Below are 21,592 nucleotides of genomic sequence, written 5' to 3' on the forward strand. Positions count from 1 at the left end.
TAAGGGGGCCTGGGCGGCCAGGATGGACTGCAGGGACTTGTCCAACCTCGGGGGAAGCGCAGAGGGCCCCCCAGGCTGGCTAACCCTGGGCTGCCCGGAGCTGCTCCTGCTGGGGGCTGGTTTGCAAACCGTGATGGGCTCTGTGAGCGGCCCTGGGGAGGGAGAGGCTGGCGGCATCTGAAATCCACCCTTTAAAATCAGGCCATCTGTCTACCATTTGTTCTTCCTGATAACTTCGGGCCAGGAGCTCGAGGCCCTGAGCTCTGGAGGGTGCGGAGGGGGGATCTTGATTTATTTCCATCTTCCCTGGCGCTCAGCTTCCTACCTGTGTCACGCACGGTAAGTGCATGTTGGACAAGTAAGTAACTGAACGCCAGGTTCAATGCAGGTGTCGGAGGGCCCCTTCCTCGGTGGAACCCACCCGGGTTCGTGTCGCCCCATTGAGACGACTGAGACAGCCTGGGGTCACACAAGCGAATTTACTTTGCCAGCAGCGAGCAAAAGGAGACGGTAAGGGCTCGAACCTTCGGAGAGGCTGTCTCACGTATTTGCCTAGGAGCCAAGTTTTGAAGGGTTTCAACAAGGAGGGGAAGAGGGATTTTGATGTTTATTCATGAGGTGGGGGGAGGGCGGAGATTTCTGAGAAGGTTATGCAAATTCAGTGCACTCGGAGGATTTCTTCAAGATGGAAGTCCTTTGGTTCCCCTTGACGTGACTCATTATGGGATGTGACGCAGGCACACCGTGTCCCTTGGTCACTATCGCCGCACCCCCACCCCACCCCGCAGGCACGGGAAAGACGAGCAGCGGTCCCTTTTACCTCTTTTGCGCAGTCCCGCGAGAACTACAGTACCAGTTTATTTGCAACATTTCAGTTAGTACCACCCCTCACCCCCGCATTTTGTCACAGGGCTTGTGTGTTCTGTTTCGATCTCCAGGGGGTGGGCCAGGTTGTTTATTCCACTCTCGGTCCTGCTTGTCTTTTTCTCGGCCCAAGTGCGAGGGGTTGGGGATGGGGCCCAAGCGGCCCTGCTCTAACCTGGTCGTGTCTCGCTGTCTCACAGCAAATAGCTCAAACCTGGATTCAGGTTGTAAACCACTTCTCAGCTGTGTGACCCTGCCTGGGTTATTTAACCTCTCACTACCTCAGTGAAAGGAGCCCTAGTGGTGCAGTGGTTAAGCGCTTGGCTGCTAACAAAAAGGCTGGCAGTTGGAACCCACTCAGTGGCTCCACTGGACCAAAGACCTGACAATCTGCACCTGTAAAGATTACAGTCTAGGCAACCCTATAGAGTTCTACTCTGTCACGTGGGGTCCCTATGGGGAGAAATCCACCAGACAGCACCCAACAACCACAACATACCTCGGTTGTGCAGTCCCTGGGTGGCACAAACTGTTAAGCAGCACTCAGCTACTGATAGAAGGCTAGGGTTTGCATCCACCCAGATGCACGTTGGAAGAAAGACCTGGCAATCTGCTTTGAAAGATCACTCCCACTGAAGACCCTATGGCTCACAGTTCTACTCTGAAACACATGAGGTCACTAAGTGTTGGAATTAACTGATGGCAACTGGTAAATAATATCTCAGTCTTCTCATCTGTAAAATAAATGAAGTGTCTAAAATAAAGAAAAACATCAGTATCAATTGATATTCCATCAGTTACTGGAGCCTTGTTTTTCACCAATGCCTTCAGAGCAGCTTGGACTTCTTCCTTCAGTACCATCGGTTCCTGATCATATGCTACCTCTTGAAATGGTTGGACATCGACTAATTCTTTTTGGTATAATGACTCTGTGTATTCCTTCCATCTTCTTTTTATGTTTCCCACATCGTTTAATTTTTCCCCATAGAATCCTTCACTATTGCAACTCGGGGCTTGAATTTTTTCTTCAGTTCTTTCAGCTTCAGAAACTCCAAGTATGTTCTTCCCTTTTGGTTTTCTATCTCCAGCTTTTTGCACATGTCATTATAATACTTCGTCTTCTCGAGCTGCCCTTTGAAATCTTCTGTTCAGTTGTTTTATTTCATCATTTCTTCTTTTAGCTTTAGCTGCTCCATGTTTGTGAGCAAGTTTCATTGTCTCCTCTGACATCCATCTTGGTCTTCTCTTTCTTTCTTGTCTTCTCAATGACCTCTTGCTTTCTTCAAGAAATATGGAAGACAGCTTCCTGACCAGCTGACTGGAAGAGATCCATAGTTATGCCTATCCCCAAGAAAGGTGATCCAACTGAATGTGGAAATCATAGAACAGTATCATTAATATCACATGCAAGCAGAATTTTGCTGAAGATCATTCAAAAGCGGCTGCAGCAGCACATTGTCAGCAAACTGCCAGAAATTCAGGCCGGTTTCAGAAGAGGATGTTGAACCAGAGATATTGCTGATGTCAGATGGATCCTGGCTGAAAGCAGAGAGTACCAGAAGGATGTTTACCTGTGTTTTATTGACTGTGTGGATCCTAACAAATTGTGGATAACATGGCGAAGAATGGGAATTCCAGAACACTTGATTGTGCTCATGAGGAACCTTTACATAGATCAAGAGGGAGTTGTTTGGACAGAACAAGGAGATACCGATTGGTTTAAAGTTGGGAAAGGTATGCGTCAGGGTTGTATTCTTTCACCATACCTATTTAATCTGTATGCTGAACAAATAATACGAGAAGCTGGACTATATGAAGGAGAACGGGGCATCAGGATTGGAGGAAGACTCATTAACAACCTGCGTTGCTGGAAGTGAAAAGGACTTGAAGCACTTACTAATGAAGTCAAACACCACAGCCTTCAGTATGGCTTACACCTCAACATAAAACAAAAATCCTCACAACTAGCCCAATAAGAAACATCATGATAAACGGAGAAAAGATTGAAATTAAGGATTTCATTTTACTTGGATCCACAATCAACAGCCATGGAAGCAGCAGTCAAGAAATCAAATGATGCATTGTATTGAGTAAATCTGCTGCAAAAGACCTCTTTAAAGTGCTGAAAAGCAAAGATGTCACCTTGAAGACTAAGGTGCACCTGACCCAAGCCATGATATTTTCAATCACATCATATGCATGTGAAAGCTGGACAATGAATAAGGAAGACTGAAGAAGAATTGACGCCTTTGAATTGTGGTGTTGGCAAAGAATATTGAATATATTATGGACTGCCAAAAGAACGAACAAATCGTCTTGGAAGAAGTACAACCAGAAAGCTCCTCAGAAGCAAGGATGGCGAGACTGCGTCTTACGTACTTTGGACATGTTGTCACGAGGGACCGGTCCCTGGAGAAGGACATCATGCTTGGCACAGCACAGGGTCAGCAGAAAAGAGGAAAACCCTCAACGAGGTGGATTGACACAGTGGCTGCAAAAGTGAGCTCAAGCATAACAATTGTAAGGTTGGTGCAGGACCGGGCAGTGTTTCGTCCTGTTGTGCATAGGGTCGCTATGAGTCGGAACCGATTCAATGGCACCTAACAATAACAACCAAACAAAGAAACTGGTTGTTGGGCTCCTACCTCATAAGGTTGCCGTGAGAATTAAATAAAGCAATGTATGTAAAGAAGTGAGCACAGTGCTGGGCACCAGTAAATACTCAATGGTTAGCTCTAATGATCTGAGATTTTAACACTCCTAGCTGCCCAGGGTCTACCCCTGGAGACAATGACTTGAAGGTTCAGGGCAGGGCCTGGACAACAGTAAGTTTGAAATCTCCGTGGGCGATTCTCAAGGCTAGCCAGGATTGAGAACCACCGCTCTCTGTGCTTCTGTGCGAATGAAATCACGCAGAGTTTATCTGAACTTCAGATTCCTTGGGAGCACGATGTCAGTTCTGAAGGGCCTTTTCCTAACGAGCACGCCATGCTAGTTTATTGATGGTCTTAGGACTTAACCCTTTTTCCTTTCCTTCGTACGTAATGGTGACGAAACAAAACAAAACAAAAAACTAGCCGCTGCTGAGTTGGTTCTGACTCGTGGCAAACACCTGTGTTGCAGAGTAGACCGACTCAGTAGGGTTTCAAAGCTTTTTGGAAGCCTTGGAAGCAGATTGCCAGGGCTTTCTTCTGAGGCACCGGGGGGGGGTTCAAACTGTCAACCTTTCTGTTAATAGTCCAGCATCTAACCGTTCTCGAATCCTAGTGATGATAATAGCAGCTAATTTTTATTGAGCGGTTTCGGTGTGTCTGGCACCATGCTAAGGGATTTATCTCACTTAATCCTCTCCATAGACTCGGAGAGGCTAACTAATTTGTTCAAGCTCACAGAGCTGTTAAGTGGGAGAGCCAGGATTTAAAACAGGCCTGTTCAAGTCATTATCCCTAGGCCAGTGGTTCTCAAGCTTGAGCCTGTATATAAATCACCTGGAAGGGCTTGTTAAACACCGGTTGCTAGGCCCCATCCCAGAGTTTCTGATTTAGTAGGGCTAGGGTAGGGCTGGAGACTTTGCCTGTGAAACGAGTTCCCAAGGAGTGACAGTTAAGCGCTGGGCTGCTAACTGAAAGGCTGGTCATTTGAACCCATTAGCTCTCCATGGGAGAAAGACCTGGCAGTCTGCTTCCATAAAGATTACAGTCAAGAAAGCCCTACAGGGCAGTTTTACTCTGTCACATGGGGTCACTGTGAGTGGGAATCAACTCGGCACCCAACAAGTTCCCAGGCGATGCTGATGTTGCCAATTCCATTTTGGGGATACTTCTCTGTGCCTTATTCTCCATGTTTACACTTCTTGAAACCCACACCAGCTACTTTAACACTTGGAATTCTGTTCTCCCCAGACTGCCTAGAGAGAGAAAAATGCACCCTCTTCAGGCCTCCCCATTCTTCCGTCCTCCCCAAAAAGCCCAGGAACTTTTTATTTTAAGGGTTGTATTACTATTTACTTGAACGAGTTCAGTCATGGCCAAGGAAGGGAAATTGGAACGGACCCAAATTTTAATAATTTGGGTGAAGCCGAAGGATAACTGGAAAAGGAAAAGTTATGGGTCAAAGCCCTGGAAAGGGAGACTCCCAGACTGATGCGAGAGATTAGATTATTGGCAGGCCCGTGGAGAGCAACACACTTTCAAAGCGGTGCAGTAGGTCGCCATCTTTGAGCCTGGGTCCCGCTGTTCTCGACTGGCTGGTCCAGAGTTGGTTGCTATGCAACGCGAACGCTGACCCTGTCTTCTAAGAGAGAGGTTAAGTTTCTAGCAGGGTTTCGACCTGTAATTTTTCCCTTTCCGGTTCAACCACATTTTAAAAATTCAGGTCTGTTCAGGTTTTGCTTCATCAGCTGTGACTCAACTGGGCAGAGTCAGTTGGAAGCCTGAACTCTTAAGGAACAGAAGGAGGATAATAAATCTTTAAATCTAGGGAAATTTGTTGTTGTCGTTGTTGTTAGGTGCCGTCGGGTCGGTTCCCATAAATAGCAACAAAATATTCCTTCTTCCTGCACTCTCCCCAGGATCGATGCTGTGCTTGAGCGCATTGTCTGTGTCAATCCATCTTGCTGAGGCTCTTCCTCTTTTTTGCTGACTGGCTACCTTACCAAGCATGATGTCCTTCTCCAGGGACTGGTCCCTCCTGATGACATGTCCGAAATACCTGAGAGGAAGTGTCACCATCCTCATTTCTAAGGAGCATTCTGGCTGTACTTCTTCAAAGACAGGTTTGTTCGTTCTTCTGGCAGTCCGTGGTATATTCAGTCTTCTTGGCCAAAAGCATAATTCAAACTATCAGTTCTTCTTCATTGTTGATAATGGATCCAAGTAAAATGAAATATTTGACAACTTCAGTCTTTTCTCCATTTATCAGGACATTGGTCCCATTGTGAGGATTTTTGTTTTCCTTATGTTGAGATGTAATCCATACTGAAGGCTATAGTCTTTGAGCTCCATCAGTAAGTGCTTCAAGTCCTCTTCACTTTCAGCAAGCAAGGTTGTGACATCTGCATAATGCAGGTTGTTAATGAGTCTTCCTCTAATCCTGATGCCCTGTTCTTCTTCATACAGTCCAGCTTCTCAGATTATTTGCTCAGCATACAGATTGAGTAAGTATGGTAAAAGGATACAACCCTGACGTACATCTTTCCTGATTTTAAATCACACACTATCCCCTTGTTCTGTACGAACGACTGCCTCTTGATCTATGTACAGGCTCCTCATGAACACACTTAAGTGTTCTGGAATTCCCATTCTTTGCAATGTTACCCATAATCTGTTGTGATCCACAAGTCGAATGCCTTTCTGGTGATTCCCTGTTGATGTACTGCTGCAACCGCTTTTGAATTATCTTCAGCAAACTTTTACTTGCAAGTGATATTAATGATACTGTTTGATAATTTCCACATTTGGTTGGATCACCTTCCTTTGGAATGGGCATCAATATTACAGAGACTATACCCTAGAGCCTGTCTCCATTTTGAGACCGTAATGACAGATCCTGTGGGACCCCATCTGCTTTTATTCCTAAGGATTTGCTTCACAAACTTCTATCCTTTTTCCAGCTCCTGAAAGTAAGGGACAATTTTCCTCCTTTCTACAGGAAAGCTCATTTTCCCAATACACGTATAGGTGAAGAGGCAATTGAGGTAAACCAATAGGTAATCTGCAGCCCTCGGTGAGCACTTTGTGTTTTGAGCATCCTTGTTGGGCACATAGCATGGAGAGGAGGGGCTGAGAGCTCCTTGGACAAGGCGTGCATGTGGGGGGAGCCACAGCCCTCCTCCTGCCTGGCGGCTCCTCTGTCCCAAATCATGAGAGACGGTATTTCCAGGGCCTCTTGAACCTGAGCAGAACAATGACAGGGAGTCACCAGCCCTGAGATTAGGACCACATTCCACATCTCAAGTCAGAACGCTGAAAAAAAATTTTTTTAAAAGGAGTGTTACCCAACGTCTTATATTTCTACAGTGCACACAGCTAAGTACTTCAGGTGCAATCTGATTAACTGGGCTGCTCTAGGGACCCCCAGATTCCAACTGGACTTAGTTCTATGGGCAGGCATGGAGACAAGCTCCAAAGAGCTGACTTGCAAACATTTGGAGCACAGTTTCTTTGCAAGACAGGGACCCTAGTTGTGAAGGAGCAAGACAGGCATTCACCAGTGTGGAAACCGCTGGTTAGGAAGCTGCCGGAGCTCCAGGGTTTGTGCAGTGCGTGCAGGGCTGTCGTGTCAGTGGAAGCCTGATTCCCTTTCGGGGAAATGTAACAGAAATGACTGGCAAGCAAAGGAGGCTGCTGAGAAGGCAAGTTCATCTGAGCCAGTCTTGGTTGCTATTTTGGCGTTTGTTTTCTTCAGCTGCAAGTCCATCCCGGCAGGACATCTGACCACATTCTTATTTCAAACCTTTTGGCCTCTGTAAATGCTGTTTCAAAATTTGACCTAGAAACTTGCGAGCATTTATCGTGAATTGAATTGTGTCCCCCTAAAATATCTGTCAACTTAGCTGGGCCGTGATTCTAAGTGTTGTGTGATTATCCACCATTTTATGTGATTTTCTTAAATGTTGTAAATCCTATCACCATGATGTAATAAGATGGATTAGCAGCACATATATTGAGGAGGTCTCCAAGATTAAATAGTGTCTTAAGCCAATCTCTTTTGAAATGTAAAAGAGAGAAGCAAGCAGAGAGACATGGGAACCTCATACCACCAAGAAAGCAGCACCAGGAGAAGAGCGAGTCCTTTGGACCCGAGGTTCCTGCGCTGAGATGCTCCCAGACCAAGGGAAGACTGAGGACAAGGGCTTGCCTCTAGAACCAACAAAGAGAGAAAGCCTTCCTCTGGAGCCGATGCCCTGAATTTGGACTTGTAGCCTACCAGCCTGTGAGAGAATAAATTTCTTTTTCTTAAAGCTATCCACTTGTGGTATTTCTGTTATAGCAGCACTAGATGATCAAGACAGCATTATAGTTCCCAGAATTTTGGGGAGCTGTAGCTGTAGCTAATGTAGCTAACCCTGATGAGTTGGTTTTGCCTCTATTTTTGAAACATTTCTTTGAAGCCTCGGTTTCTCCCTGTTTAAAGAATGAGGCTGAATTATTTTTTTAAATCTGACAAAGGTTATATATTGGCCATTCATTTTTCTCACTGCTGTTTGATAAAAGTTTGTCATGGATTGGATTGTGTCCCCCCAAAAATATGTGTATCAATTTGGCTGGGCCATGATTTCCAGCATTGTGTGGTTATCCTCCATTTTGTGACCATAATTTTATGTTAAAAGGATTAGGGTGGGATTGTTAACATCACCTTACCCAGGTCACATGCTGATCCAATGTAAAGGGAGCTTCCCTGGGGTATGGCATGCACCACTCTTTATCTCTTAAGAGATTAAAGGAAAGGGAAGCAAGCAGAGAGTTGGGGACCTCATACCACCAAGAAAGCAGCACCAGGAGCAAAGCACGTCCTTTGGACACGGGGTCCCTGTGCCTGAGAAGCTCCTCTACCAGGGGAAAATTGAGGACAAGGACCTTCCTCCGGAGCCGAGAGAGAGAGAGAGAGAGAAAGCCTTCCCCTGGAGCTGATGCTATGAATTTTGGACATCTAGTGACTGTGAGAAAATAAATTTCTCTATGTTAAAGCCATCCACTTGTGATATTTCTGTTATGGCAGCACTAATCATCAAATAATACAGTGCAGGGATCCTCCAAAGCTGTTTCCTAATTGAGTGGATACATAGAAGAAAAGATCTGGTGGGCTTCGCACTATCTTGTTACCGGAGGTTACCTTGGGGGAACGCAGAGGTGAAACTCTCTGTCTTTCCTCCACTTTCTGCTATAACGCACAAAATACTAACCAAAGTAACATATTTTAAATACGTTTTTATAACGTCTTAAAATTTTTTTAACACATAATATATATTACTTTTTTGAGAAAGAAAAAAAGAGCGAGGAAAAACAACAAAAATACTTAAAAAAATCACCTTATTTAAAAGATGGATTTTTCTGTTCAAATAGAAATATTACGTAGGTTTCCAGGGTAACTCCCCCAATGCTCCAGCAGGAACTCTGGTAACAACATTCTTGGAAAGTCAGGAAACAAGAGCAGGAACCATTATGTCTCCAGCAGAGACTTCTGGGCTGCCCCGAGAGCCCAGTGTGTGCCTCCCCCAGGGTACTGTTCCAGGGGACCTCTTGAATCCTTCCCAATATCTCCCTGGATCCCGAGAGCTATAGCTACGGGGAAATGCACTCCAATCAATACAGTGCAATATAAATGGTAAGTATGGCAATAATTCCTCTCCAGTGAGCTGGAAGTAGACTCCAACGCCTGAGGCTCATCACTCACTTCTGGCCCCTCATTACTTATCTTTGAGCATCATCCTATTCTGTCACTGTCTCAGGCTGAATAAAGTAAGTTGGTCTTTACCACAGTAAATGAAAGTTGCTGTTATAGGTTCTTCCTTTTAATTTTTCTTTATAGCAGAGTGTATCTTTCCAACCTCTCTCTCTGCTGTGGGTTGAATTGTTCCCATTAATGATAGACCAGAAATCTTTTTGAAAGCTGTTCTGTCTCATAGCCACTGGCTGTTTTCTTGTAAAAGAATGATGAATATAATTTCCTTTAATTATGTTCCTCTGTCTTCTTGTGAGGATCAAATCCGATTGCATATGTTCAAGCATTTTGTAAATGGTCAACGATTCTGGCAATATAAAGCCTTGTTAATTTAAGGCCTATGTCCCTCCCAATCATAGAAAAAACCCTTTAACATTGCCAAAAGTAAAATATATTTCCATCTATGCATTATCTTTTTGCTGCTATCTCACACACAGGCGCGTATATTCAATTCACATTAATTGTCTTTGTTTTTGTTAGGTGCCATCAATTCTGGCTCATAGCGACCCCACGTACCGGAGCAGAGCTACCCCATAGGGTTTTCTATGCTGTAATCTTTACAGGAGCAGATCTCCAGGTCTTTTCTCCTGCGGAGCCACTGGGTCGGTTCGAACTGCCAACCTTTTGATTAGCAGCTGGGCTCTTAACCATTGCACAACTGTTAAGATCTGTGATTTAACTTGTGTCGTCAATGCCTATTATGTTTATTGAGCTTATTTCTTATTAATGATCCCCTCTTATGATGCATTAAAAGTTATCAACTACAACAATGATTAAAAAACAGGCTGTGTATGATGGAAGAGTGACTACATGAACTACTGGAGCCTTTCTTCACCAAATGTGTGTTCATACTGATTTTACTTGTCGTTCATTCAGCAAGTATTTGCTGAGCGCTTACGGTCTCAGGCGCTGGGCTTACCGTGGTGACGTGAAGGAATAGCACTTGCCTTGTTAGAGCTTATATTCCATGACCCTTAATTTCCTAAGTAAGTATTTCATCAAAGCATCTTTTCGTTTCCACCTTTGTGGTTCGGATCTTTCTAACTATGTTTCTTCTACTCTCTGCCTTAATAAGTAAACTACTGACTAAAGCAACATTTTTTCTTCTTGTTTAAGAACTCTGTAATGCTTCAGGTCACTTCTCTGAGTGTCAGCTGTTATTGTCTGTGTGGATACAGAGCCCCCTAGGAGATGGGTTGGCATGCAGCTAAATGGGACTGTCAGACCTTGGAATTCAGAGGGGGCCTGAGAAGCAGTAGGCTCAGTTACTAAGGTCCGGATAAATGACTCAGAAGCAAGGAGGCTTGTCCGTGGGGACAAATCACAAGTCCAGAGGGTGAGGGCAAGAACGGTTTTCAGCCCAGGTGGGCTGGGTGTAAGAGGAAATAATAGGATTTCTAAATGGGTAACATGGGGTTTCGGGCAAGGGAGGGAATTTAGAATTTCAGGAAAGAAGGCTGGTGTCACTGAGAGATGCGCCCACGGGTAGCGAGGTCCAGACCCTAGGCAGAACCACTGACCTTGAGGCGGCAACTGGTAACTGCAAGACACAAACCCAGTTACAATAGCAAGGGGACTAAAAGAGACCCCAGGCCAAGAGCCCAGTTCTCAGGCCTGGGGCACTGGGACAGAGCCAGTCCAACTCAACATGTATGCTGATAGGCCCAGGGTCCTTAAACATATCCTGGTTCAGATCAGGATGGGGGCTCGTTCTGCCGACGGGGAGCAGTCCCAGCTCCACAGGGTGGAAGCCTGGGGAGTGGAGGGGAACAGACAGGGTCCCTGCCTTGACTTGTGCAACTTGTTCATTTGCTCAAGAACCTTCATTTGGGAGGGCAGGTGGGGGCTGAACCCAGCCTGCATTCTGCCCTGGAGCAAGACTTCCCACAGAAGTGGTACCTTATTTGGGCCATAAAAGGCACCATATGGGCCAGTAATTGGCTTTGGAAACATGCGAGCGAACTTGGCATTCAGAGGCTAGAAACCAACCACAAACTCCCCAGTTGATGGGGAAGGCACCTCATAACTCCAGTGGGTTAAGTCAGCAAAAAAACCTTTTATAAGGGCTGGAATCTCAAACACAATTTTACGATGAAAAAAGTGCTGAAGTGCACATAGACTCGAAGTGTCTTTGGGATTCAGAGAATAAGATCAGAAAAGTGTTGCTTCCAAAGAGTGCCAGCGTGCTCACCAACTTGAATTTCCATGATTTGAAAACATATGTATATAGTCTTCGGACACATTTTTATAACTTTGGCTCCATCCCTATATCTCTCTCCAAGAGACGTGTCGGTGGTTACTTCTCACTGGGCAGTTTACTTACATTTTAGTCACATGTCTTACTGAGCTTTGAGCGCTTTGATTTACTCTTCCTTATAAAAGTAATGACCTCTTTCTTAGACTGTGATTATATAGCTTGATAAAATATTTCATTATATAGTGAATTACATGTCATTTGAGAGACAGCATTTGATTTAGGTCAACTGCACAGGGCCCGATGCTCTTTTTAAAACATTCAAAGCATTTGATGGATTCATTGCTGAGTGCACTATAAATAAGCACAGACTCAAATTCCAGAAATGAAAATGTGCTAGGGGACACATCAAAGTTACCACCATTAATGAAGCCTTTCTCAGGATGATACAAAGAGCCTGGATGAGTTGTCTGGAAACGACGGTCAAGTTCTCAGCCTGCCAGTATTAGGGATATGATTGTTTCCACATCTCTTAACATGGGCTTCATCTCCCTCTTCTGAAAATGGAGGTAGGATGGAATAGATTAGCACTCTCCAACATACATAGAGCCTGGAGACAACTCGATGGCAACCACCACCACCACCAACAACTCCAACGTATGTTTTATAGATTGCCAGTTCCAGAAGGTGTTATTAGGTGCTACTTGGAAAGAGAACTGTTTTGTGATCAAATAAGTTTGGTAAACAAATATACACCAGGTTTCTTTGCTGCAGGGCTTCTCAGGGTCTTAAAGAGGAGGACATAGGCAGTGATTCTCTAATTTACTTGACCATGGAACCCTTGGCGTAGGAGCGTCTCATAGGCTGATGCACCTCAGGATGTAGTTTGAGAAATGTGCAACTAATTGGCCAGCAGGATTTTTTCTAGTTCTCCAAACTCTATGAGTCTAGTTAAGTTCAGAGACGAGAGAATACTCCATTTAGAGGACAGAGACCAATGCTTCTCCTTCCCTCTTGAAGTTCATAGTCAAATCTAAAATGGAATGATGTGTCCACTCTGCAGTTTGTCTGAACCAGATGAGTGGTCAGAATAGTGGCGACCCGATTCACTAAGGAACCAAAGCTTTAATTCTACTTAAGCCTTAGAGCTATTCTTCATATTCTAAGGAAGGGAGCAATTTGCTGGGGGGGGGGGGGAGCTAAAATGCCCACTGAATAATCCTCTTCATTCCGATTAATTAGAAGAAAAATGCAGTCCCCAAAGCACATTTTGAGTTGGTTTAGTTGAGAAACCAAAATAGACTGGCTCACAGTAGAATTGGAGTTACTATTTCAAACCCTGCTATATATTTATCCTTATTTGGTTGCCTTTCATGGAGCTGCATGACTATGGAGATGAGAGGGACCTTCAGAGGTCATGGAGCTGATCATCCTGCATCCCGGAAGCTCTCCTAATTAAGGAGTCAGCAGCAGGTTCGTCTTGACTTCTGATTTTAAAAAACCTACTTGGCTTAGGCACATTCTACCTTATCCATGACTACTCTTACAGTAACACACCATGCTGTGGTTATGGGATGAGCAGGTACTGGAGTGACGTGATGACGCGTTGTGTGCTGATCACACCCTCACCTGAGAAAAATGGCTACAGGAAGTTCCACAAGCAGAAGTTTCTATGTTTTGTGTCACATGACCCAGTTACCATAGCCAAAGCCAAGTTGATCAGGATGTCCACCAGACCTTAAGACAGCATCTGTAGGCCAGCAACTCTGCCCAGTAGGAATCCCCATTTACTACATGGACTACCCAGTCTTGCAATATCTTGGCTCCTCCCTCTCGCTAGAAACTCTCTGCTGTTCTCACTCCTAATGCTCCTGTTGCTGTCCTTCGAGGTCTCCTACTCAGCCCCCCTCCCTCTGGCTGCCACACTATCACTAGAGTAATCTCTCATGGAGCTGCGACAGCCCTTATGGCATCTTTGCTAGAATTGGAAAAACGCATCCCTCTCTCAGGTACAATTGTTTTATGTTAGTTGAGCATTGCATACCTGTACACTTGGTGGCCCTGTGACATCAGACAGAGTCTCGGTGGTATGAACACATGTGACACACTTACCCATTCACATACCCTCCTGGAACTCAAGGCCCACACAGGTGCCATGAGCTGAGTGACTGGCTCTACGTCCTATGATTCCTTGTCGTTGATTCCAACAGCCCTGGCCCACTGTGTATTCATACCTTACTCCAGGCCCCAGCTTCCCCCTGCACTCATAACTGAGCATGTCATGAGATGGGTGTATTTCAGTACACTATTGACAAAGTCCTTCCTTCCATGACTTTATCAATAAGATTGGTGTATTTGAAGCTGGCTGGACAACTATGCCCAAAGAGTATTGACTTATGTATCACCTGGAGGGAGACCTCTAGCGTTATACTGCAGGTCTCTCTCCTTGGCCCTGTCCTTTTCAACATATTTATAGATATTTTGGACCTAGGCCTAGAACGCTTGCCTATTACATTTTACACAGGGGGAAAAAAATTATTGTTGTTAGGTGCTGTTGAGTTGGTTTCGATTCGTAGTGACCCCACGTACAACAGAATGAAGTGCTACCTGGTCCTGCACCATCCTCACAATCCTATGTTTGAGCTCACTGTTGCAGCCACTGTATCAATCCATCTCGTTGAGTGTTTTCCTCTTTTTTGCTAGCCCTCTAACAGCCGGCTAAGTTATTTAATGAATGAGATGAAAGGCAGAAATATTTCCAAATTACTTGAATAGACTAGAACAAAAGTAAAAATCAGATACAATGAACTTCAACGGGGATAAATGGATTTTTCAGAAAATGCACAAGTACCGGGTAGGAGAGATTTGGCTTAAGCACCTCCTGTGGAAAAGACACGGAAGATTTAGTGGGCAACAATGCTGAAACAGCGACGGTGATCGTGTGCTGGGCTGCCTGTGACCTGCCTGAGAGAAATCTCCCTGTCAGCTCCACCACTTCTGGTTCCACATTTGAGGAAGCATCCAAAGAGGCCAGGGTAGCATAGGGGAGGGCGACCAGGATGGTGGGAAATCTTCACCATGTAATCTAACAAGAAATACTTGAGGGAAAGAGAGATATTTAGGCTGCAGGAAGAACTGGGAGGCTGTCTTGAAAGAAAGAATAGAATCTTCCAGAAAGTATACGGAGAAGTTATAGTAGGTAGATTTTTGTCTCTATGGAGCCCTGGTGGCACAGTGGTTAAGAGGTCAGCTGTTGACTAAAAGGTGAGCTGTTGGAATCCACCAACCGCTCCTTGGAAACCCCATGGGGCTGTTCTACTCTGTTCCATAGGGTCGCTATGAGTTGGAATCGACTTGACAGCAATGGGTTTGTTTTGTTTGTTTTTCTGGTTTGTCTCTACAAATAACAGCCTTTTGAAAATTTGAAATGTTCCCCAAAATGGAATTAGATACCTTAACGCATAGAGTTTCTTATCACTAGGACTTTCTGAGCAGAAGTTGGGCTTATATCTGTGGGAGATGATGCAGAAGAAATTCCTGCCCGGAGTGACAGGCTAGAACTTCTAAGGTAGCTTTTGTCACAGAACATGGGTCAGTTTGGCTCTGCTGTCTCTGAAACTTTGTTTTGTCAGCAGAGCAAGAGCAAATTTATCTCTCAGGAAAGAATCACATTAACCAGGCTCATGAGTCTGCATGCCAATTTTAAGAGAACCATAACGGGAAAGCCAGATAACAATCAGAAAGCTGCTGTGACCACCCTCTCCCAGGCTCTGGAAGATTAAGCACACAAATAATAAGTAAGGAGAATTTTTAGAATGAATTGAGGGTTCAGAAGGTGACTGGCTGTAAAAGAAACCTATAAAAAATTTTTTAGCTTGCCTAGATATCAGCTAAAACTAACTAAAATACAAAATGGAGAAAAAAGATGCTGCTACATGAAGACGATGACAAAGCTTTCAGGCACGTAAAAGAAGACTTGTCCATACCAGGTCCCTGGTTCAGAAGACTTAATTGCATAAGTTATCAATTCTTCTCACTTAGTTTCTAAATCTAATTCCCATAAAAATCCAAATAGGGTTATTTAAAAAAACTTGACAGAATGATTCAAAATTCATCTGAATAAGGATTCAAGAAAGGTAAGAGGTTTTTGACAAAGAGGCATCACAATGGAGGACGTGCTCTCCAATGTGAAAATGTGGGATAACCAAACCCATTGCTGTTGAGTAACTCCTGACTCATAGCGACCCTATTGGATAGAGTAGAACTGCCTCATATGGTTTCCAAGAAGTGACCGGTGCATTTGAACTGCCGACCTTTTTGTTAGCATCTGAGCTCTTAACCACTGCACCACCAGGGTTCCAAAAATGCATGCCATGTGGTGTTAATTAAAGCACCAGCCTTAGGGATAGGAATAGGAAACTAGATCCATGGAAAAGAACAGTCAGTTCCAAAGCTGACTTAAGTGTATACCATAGTCTAATAAACAATTAAGATATTTCAATCAGCGGCCGAAGTTTAAAAATGATATTGAGACAACTGGTCAATCATCTGGGGGAAAAAGCTTGATTTCTACCTCCTGTTAAAATAAACCATAAAAGTAGCTGAAGAAAACATAGAGGAATATCTACTGGAATACATCCTTGAGTTGAAGAAGAACTTTCTAAACTTGAAATCGAGGACATAAATACAGACCAATTTGACTATACTGAAAAACCAAATCCACCGCCGTCGAGTCGATTCCGACTCATAGAAAAATCTTAAATCTGCTCTTCGGCAGACACTGCGTGTTTGCTCACTTAATCCCATTCCCCCTTCGCCCTTGCCTGCCTGTCCCTTACAACCACAAGCAGCCAAGAGGCCAGTTCTGGCCAGTGGGCCATTAGCAGGAGCCTGTTGCTGTGGTCTCTTCCTTGGGCTCCCTTCTTCCTCTAGCCTGGAACACAGATGTGATGGCTAGTGCTGCATCAGCCACGTAATGACCATAAGGTGACAGGCAAGAGAAGGCCGCAAGAGGACAGAGATGTTAGCCCTCTCATTAGCAACCCTCTGAACAAGTTCTAGCATCTTCCTCCCTATGGGGTGCTTGCTACATGAAATAATAAATCCTCTTTGCTTAAGGCACTGGAGTTGGGTTTTCTGTTACTCAAAGTCATTCTTAACTGATTCCAAGCTTAAGGCAAAAACATATTGCTTTAAAAAGAAAACAACAAACTGAGAAAGTTATTTGCGAAACCTATCATAAAAGTTAATATCTCTATTAACATAAAGATCTCTATTGATAAATAGGAGCCCTGGCAGCACAGTGGTTAAGAGCTAGGCTGCTAACCAAAAGGTCGGCAGTTCAAATTCACCAGTTCTGCACTGTCCTATAGGGTCTCTATGAATCAGAATCTACTCGAAGGCAACTGGTTTTGTTTGGTTTTTATTCATATTCTTTGCCCATTTTTCTATCACTGTACTACCTCTTTCTGATCTATAAATAAATCAAAAAACCCAAACCTGTTGTCTTCGAGTCTGTTCCAACTCATAGTGACCCTATAAGACAGAGTAGAACTGCCCCATAGTGTTCCCAAGGAGTGGCTCGTAGATTCGAACTGTTGACCATTTGGTTAACAGCCAAACACTTAACCACTGCGCCACCAGAACTCCAAGAATATGAATAGGAAGATCGAAAAAACAAGAATTCACATGTCTAATAAACTCATGACAAAATTTCCGCTTCACTAGTAACCCTGAAGATTAAAATTAAAACAATAGCCCAATGATTTATCACCTACAAAACCTGACAAACACTAGAACAATTATGATAATATTTTCTGGAAAGCAATTTGGCAAAATGTATCAAAAGCCTTGGCAATGTCCACGTCCTTCGGGAATCTGTGCACAGAAATGGCTAATGACCTGTGAAGCTTTGCTGCAAGGCTGTCTCCTGCAGTGCTGGTCGTAATGGCAAAATGATGGAAATGACAGAGAGCTGCAATAATCGAGACACCTTTGGTTAAATAAATTATAGGTTTGCCTCACATACAAAAATATCTATCCATTAACCCGCTGTGATAGGGGTGTATTCATTGATACACAAAGATGTTCATGTGTATTCATTATCAAGTGCAGAGCAGGTTGAAGGACATCTCAGTAAGGATGAAACATTTCTATTCCTGTTAATATGTAGGGTTGTATATTTATGTGCATGAAAATTGGCATGGGAGAAGTATACTTAGAAAGTTCTAAATGATTAACATCGTCCCTGAGTTTGCCTATATTTTCTGATTATTTCTGTAATAAATATGTTTTGCTCGTGAAATAAAATCATTACTATAAAGATATATCTTATTGATCGCAGAGTTGAAATTAGAAGAATTGATGATTTATGGAATCAGGCTGAGATAAGCTGAGATGCTTGCCTCATGATGAGGGTCTGGAATGTTCCAAGTCAGGTTTTCAGACTTGTTCCTCAACAAGGTGATTCAATGGCCATGGTTGAGGTCTGCCTTGCTGATTCTCCTTCGGCTGGCGCCTTCTGATGGGCAGTTTTGCTTTAGATAATTTAGTATATTCTGTTCTGCTAAAGCCAAATCTTGCAGTTCTAAGCCTCCTTCTGCTTATAAGGTGACTTTGCATTTGTCCTGATTCAGTATGCATGATTTAAAGTTAACTCTCAGAAGGTAATCTTATTTCCCTTATTTCCAAGATATTTGGAGGAGGTTGAGGGTATGCCTGATGGTGTTGTTGTTGTTAGGTGCCGTCAAGTCGATTTTTGACTCATAGCGACCCCATGTGATAGAGTAGAGGTGCCCCATAGGGTTTCCGAGGCAGTAATCTTTACAGAAGCAGACTGCCGGGCCTGTCTTCCAAGGTGTCTCTGGGTGGATTTGAGCCACCAACCTTTCTTCAACCAGTTGAGTACTTACCTGTTGTGCCATCAGGGTTCCTTATGCCCAATACCAGCAATCCAGTTGCTGTGGACTCAATTCTAACTCATAGCAACCCTACAGGACAGAGTAGAACTGCCCCAAAGGGCTTCCAAGGAGCAGCTGGTGGATTCAAACTGCTGACCTCTTGGTTAGCAGCTGAGCTCTTAACCACTGTGCTACTAGGGTTTTCTTATGCCTGAGGGCTAAGTGTTGGGTTCCTGTAGAAAGATAGTCTTAAGGGAGTGATGAGTGAGAAGGCAAATGGCTGATAACAAACTGATCCTTATGATAGCTTGATTTTACTACTTCTAACTGACTGATTTCCATGTTTTTAATACACCAAACCATGAGCAAGGGTTATGTTTCCTTTTACTGCATTTCTCAATGTCACTTCCATATAATTCTAAAAATGGCAATTTCCCTGAAGGCCGTTGTCATCATGACCTTGCAAAAGCCACATGTGCCAACTGGAAATTCTCCAGAATTTCTTTTTCAATTAAAATATATGTATAGTATTAAGCTAAGAGCTTGACTGATGGGAAAATAGGCTACATGGAAAAATATTGAAATTTGTTATAATTACATGGAGCAACCAGGGCCCCAGCAGGAAATGGAAACCCCCCTCAGACAGTTCACAGGCATCTTAATGAAAGGACACTTAAAAAAAAGTGTGGGCAGGGGGCAGGGAGCCAACAAGAGAGGCCTAGGCCAGCCTGGTGAGCTGTTGTAGACCTAGACAGGGAGGGAGATGGGAAGGAGCCGGTGAGATGCAGAACCAGCGGAGAAGGCAGGAGGTGTAGCTGAGGAAGGACGTGGCCACTGCGTGGAGGGAACAGGGAACAGTTGCCCTGCCTCCTGCCCTCTGGTGCCCCCAGCGCCTCCCATTGGCCACATCCTAGCAGAAATCAGAGGCAAGTGACCCCGCCCCCAGGCAGAGGCGTGATTAGGGTATGGCAGGTATTACACAGGCCCTAGGTGCCCGGCACAGCTGAGCAGTTTCTGCTAACCCAGCACGAGCAGTGGCCTATCTACGGAACACGGGGTCTACGGAAAGCAGTGAAATTGCGTCCCCTGTCCCAACATCCGACGCCTCTCTTTTAGATAACTTTGCCACAATATCAGCTCAAAAATACAAGTCAAGCTTGTTAATCTTTTAACAAACACATCACTGTGCTTAAGGAAGAACGTTGGCGTATGCTGGCTTAATAGAAACTGCTCAGTGGCGCCGTGTACCCAGGGCTGGTGCAAGACCCTAGATAGGCCACTGGCAGCAAGAGCCCTTCGGAACTCGGAGAAAGGCAGAGAGGTTGGGAGCAGATCTGAGGGCACAAGTGAGGAACCGCCAGCTCATGACCCGAAGGAATGTTTTGTTTTTGAAAATTAGGTAACCCATAGATTGTATAAAACTTCGGCAATGCTTAGCTGTGTTTCCTCAAGTTTTGGCTATGTAGGGTTTTGTTGTTGTTGTTAGGTGCCATCGAGTCAGTTCCAACTCATAGCAACCCTATGTACGACAGAACAAAGCACTGCCTGGCTGGGTTTTTTATGCTTAAGCCCATTGTTGCAGCCACTGTGTCAACCCATTTCAAGGAGGGTCTTCCTCTTTTTCGCTGACCCTGTGCTTTACCAAGCATGATGTCCTTCTCCAGGGACTGATCCTTCCTGACACCATGTCCAAATTATGTGAGACACATTCTCACCATCCTTGCTTCTAACGATGGCAGTCGCTAGTATATTCAACATCCTTTCCCAACACCATAACTCGAAGGTGTCAATTCTTCAGTCTTCCTTATTCATTGTCCAGCTTTCACGTGCATAGGAGGCCATTGAAAATACCACGGCTTGGGTCAGGTGCACCTTAGTCTTCAAGGTAACATCTTTGCTTTTCAACACTTTAAAGAGGTCTTTTGCAGCAGATTTGCCCAATAAAATGCGTCTTTTGATTTCTCGACTGCTGCATCCATGAGTGTAGATTGTGGCTTCAAGTAAAAGGAAATCCTTAACAACTTCAATCTTTTCTCTGTTTATCATGATGTTACTTATTAGTCCAGTTCTGAGGATTTTTGTTTTCTTTATATTGAGGTGTAATCCATACTGAAGGCTGTGGTCTTTGATCTTCATCAGTAAATGCTTCAAGTCCTCTTCACTTTCAGCAAGCAAGGTTGTGCCATCTGTATAACGCAGGTTGTTAGTGAATCTTTCTTCAATCCTGATGCCTGGTTCTTCTTCATATAGTCCAGCTTCTCAGATTATTTGCTCAGCACACAGATTGAATAAATATGGTGAAAGGATACAACATTGACGCACACCTTTCCTGACTTTAAACCACGCAGTATCTCCTTGTTCTGTTCAAATGATTGCCTTTTGATCAATGTACAGTTTCCTCGTGAGCCCAATTAAGTGTTCCAGAATTCCCATTCATTGTAATGTTATCCATAATTTGTTACGATCCACATAGTCGAATGCCTTTGCATAGTAGGAATGCAGAATTTTCAAGAGATGGTAAAAAAATGAAGCCCAGCTGAATCTTGGGGAAACATATCTAAAATTTAAAATGTACACATTGAAGACACTGCTAGCTATCATGTATCAGATGTATGCAGGATACCGGGCACTGTGCCGAGCGCTTTAGCCGAATGTGGTTGGTTAATCCCCACACCTAGGTGGTAGGTACTCTCACTAGTTTCCCGAGACCTCCCTAACAAAGTACCACAAAGTGGGTGGCTAGTGAGAAGGGAAACTTACTGTTTTACAGTTCTGGAGGCTAGAAGTCCTTATCGATGTGTCAACAGGGCAAGGGCTTAGCGAGGGTTACGAGCACCCAGGGGCAATCTCTAAGTCAAAGGGGGGTTGGGGGTACGAAGTGGGGTGGGAAGGGGAGTATCAATGTGACCGTATCTGGTACTCCCTTGGACTTTCGCCGAGGGGCAGATACCCACCTCTAACCTCCGCTTGGGATGCCTGTGCAACAAGGTCATGCTTCCTCTGAAGGCTCCATCGCAAGACCCTTCCTTGTCTCTCCAAGCTTCTGGTAGCCCCAGGCATTCCTTGGCTTGTAGACACATCTTCACATGACTATCCTTCCTTCTGTTTCTCTGTCTCTTATGAGAACACCACTCTGCATAGATTAGGACCCACACCGGTATGGGAGCCATGGTGGCGCGGTGGTTAAGAGCTC

The sequence above is a fragment of the Elephas maximus genome, chromosome 1 (assembly GCF_024166365.1).
Source record: "Elephas maximus indicus isolate mEleMax1 chromosome 1, mEleMax1 primary haplotype, whole genome shotgun sequence".
NCBI classification, from domain to species: domain Eukaryota; kingdom Metazoa; phylum Chordata; class Mammalia; order Proboscidea; family Elephantidae; genus Elephas; species Elephas maximus.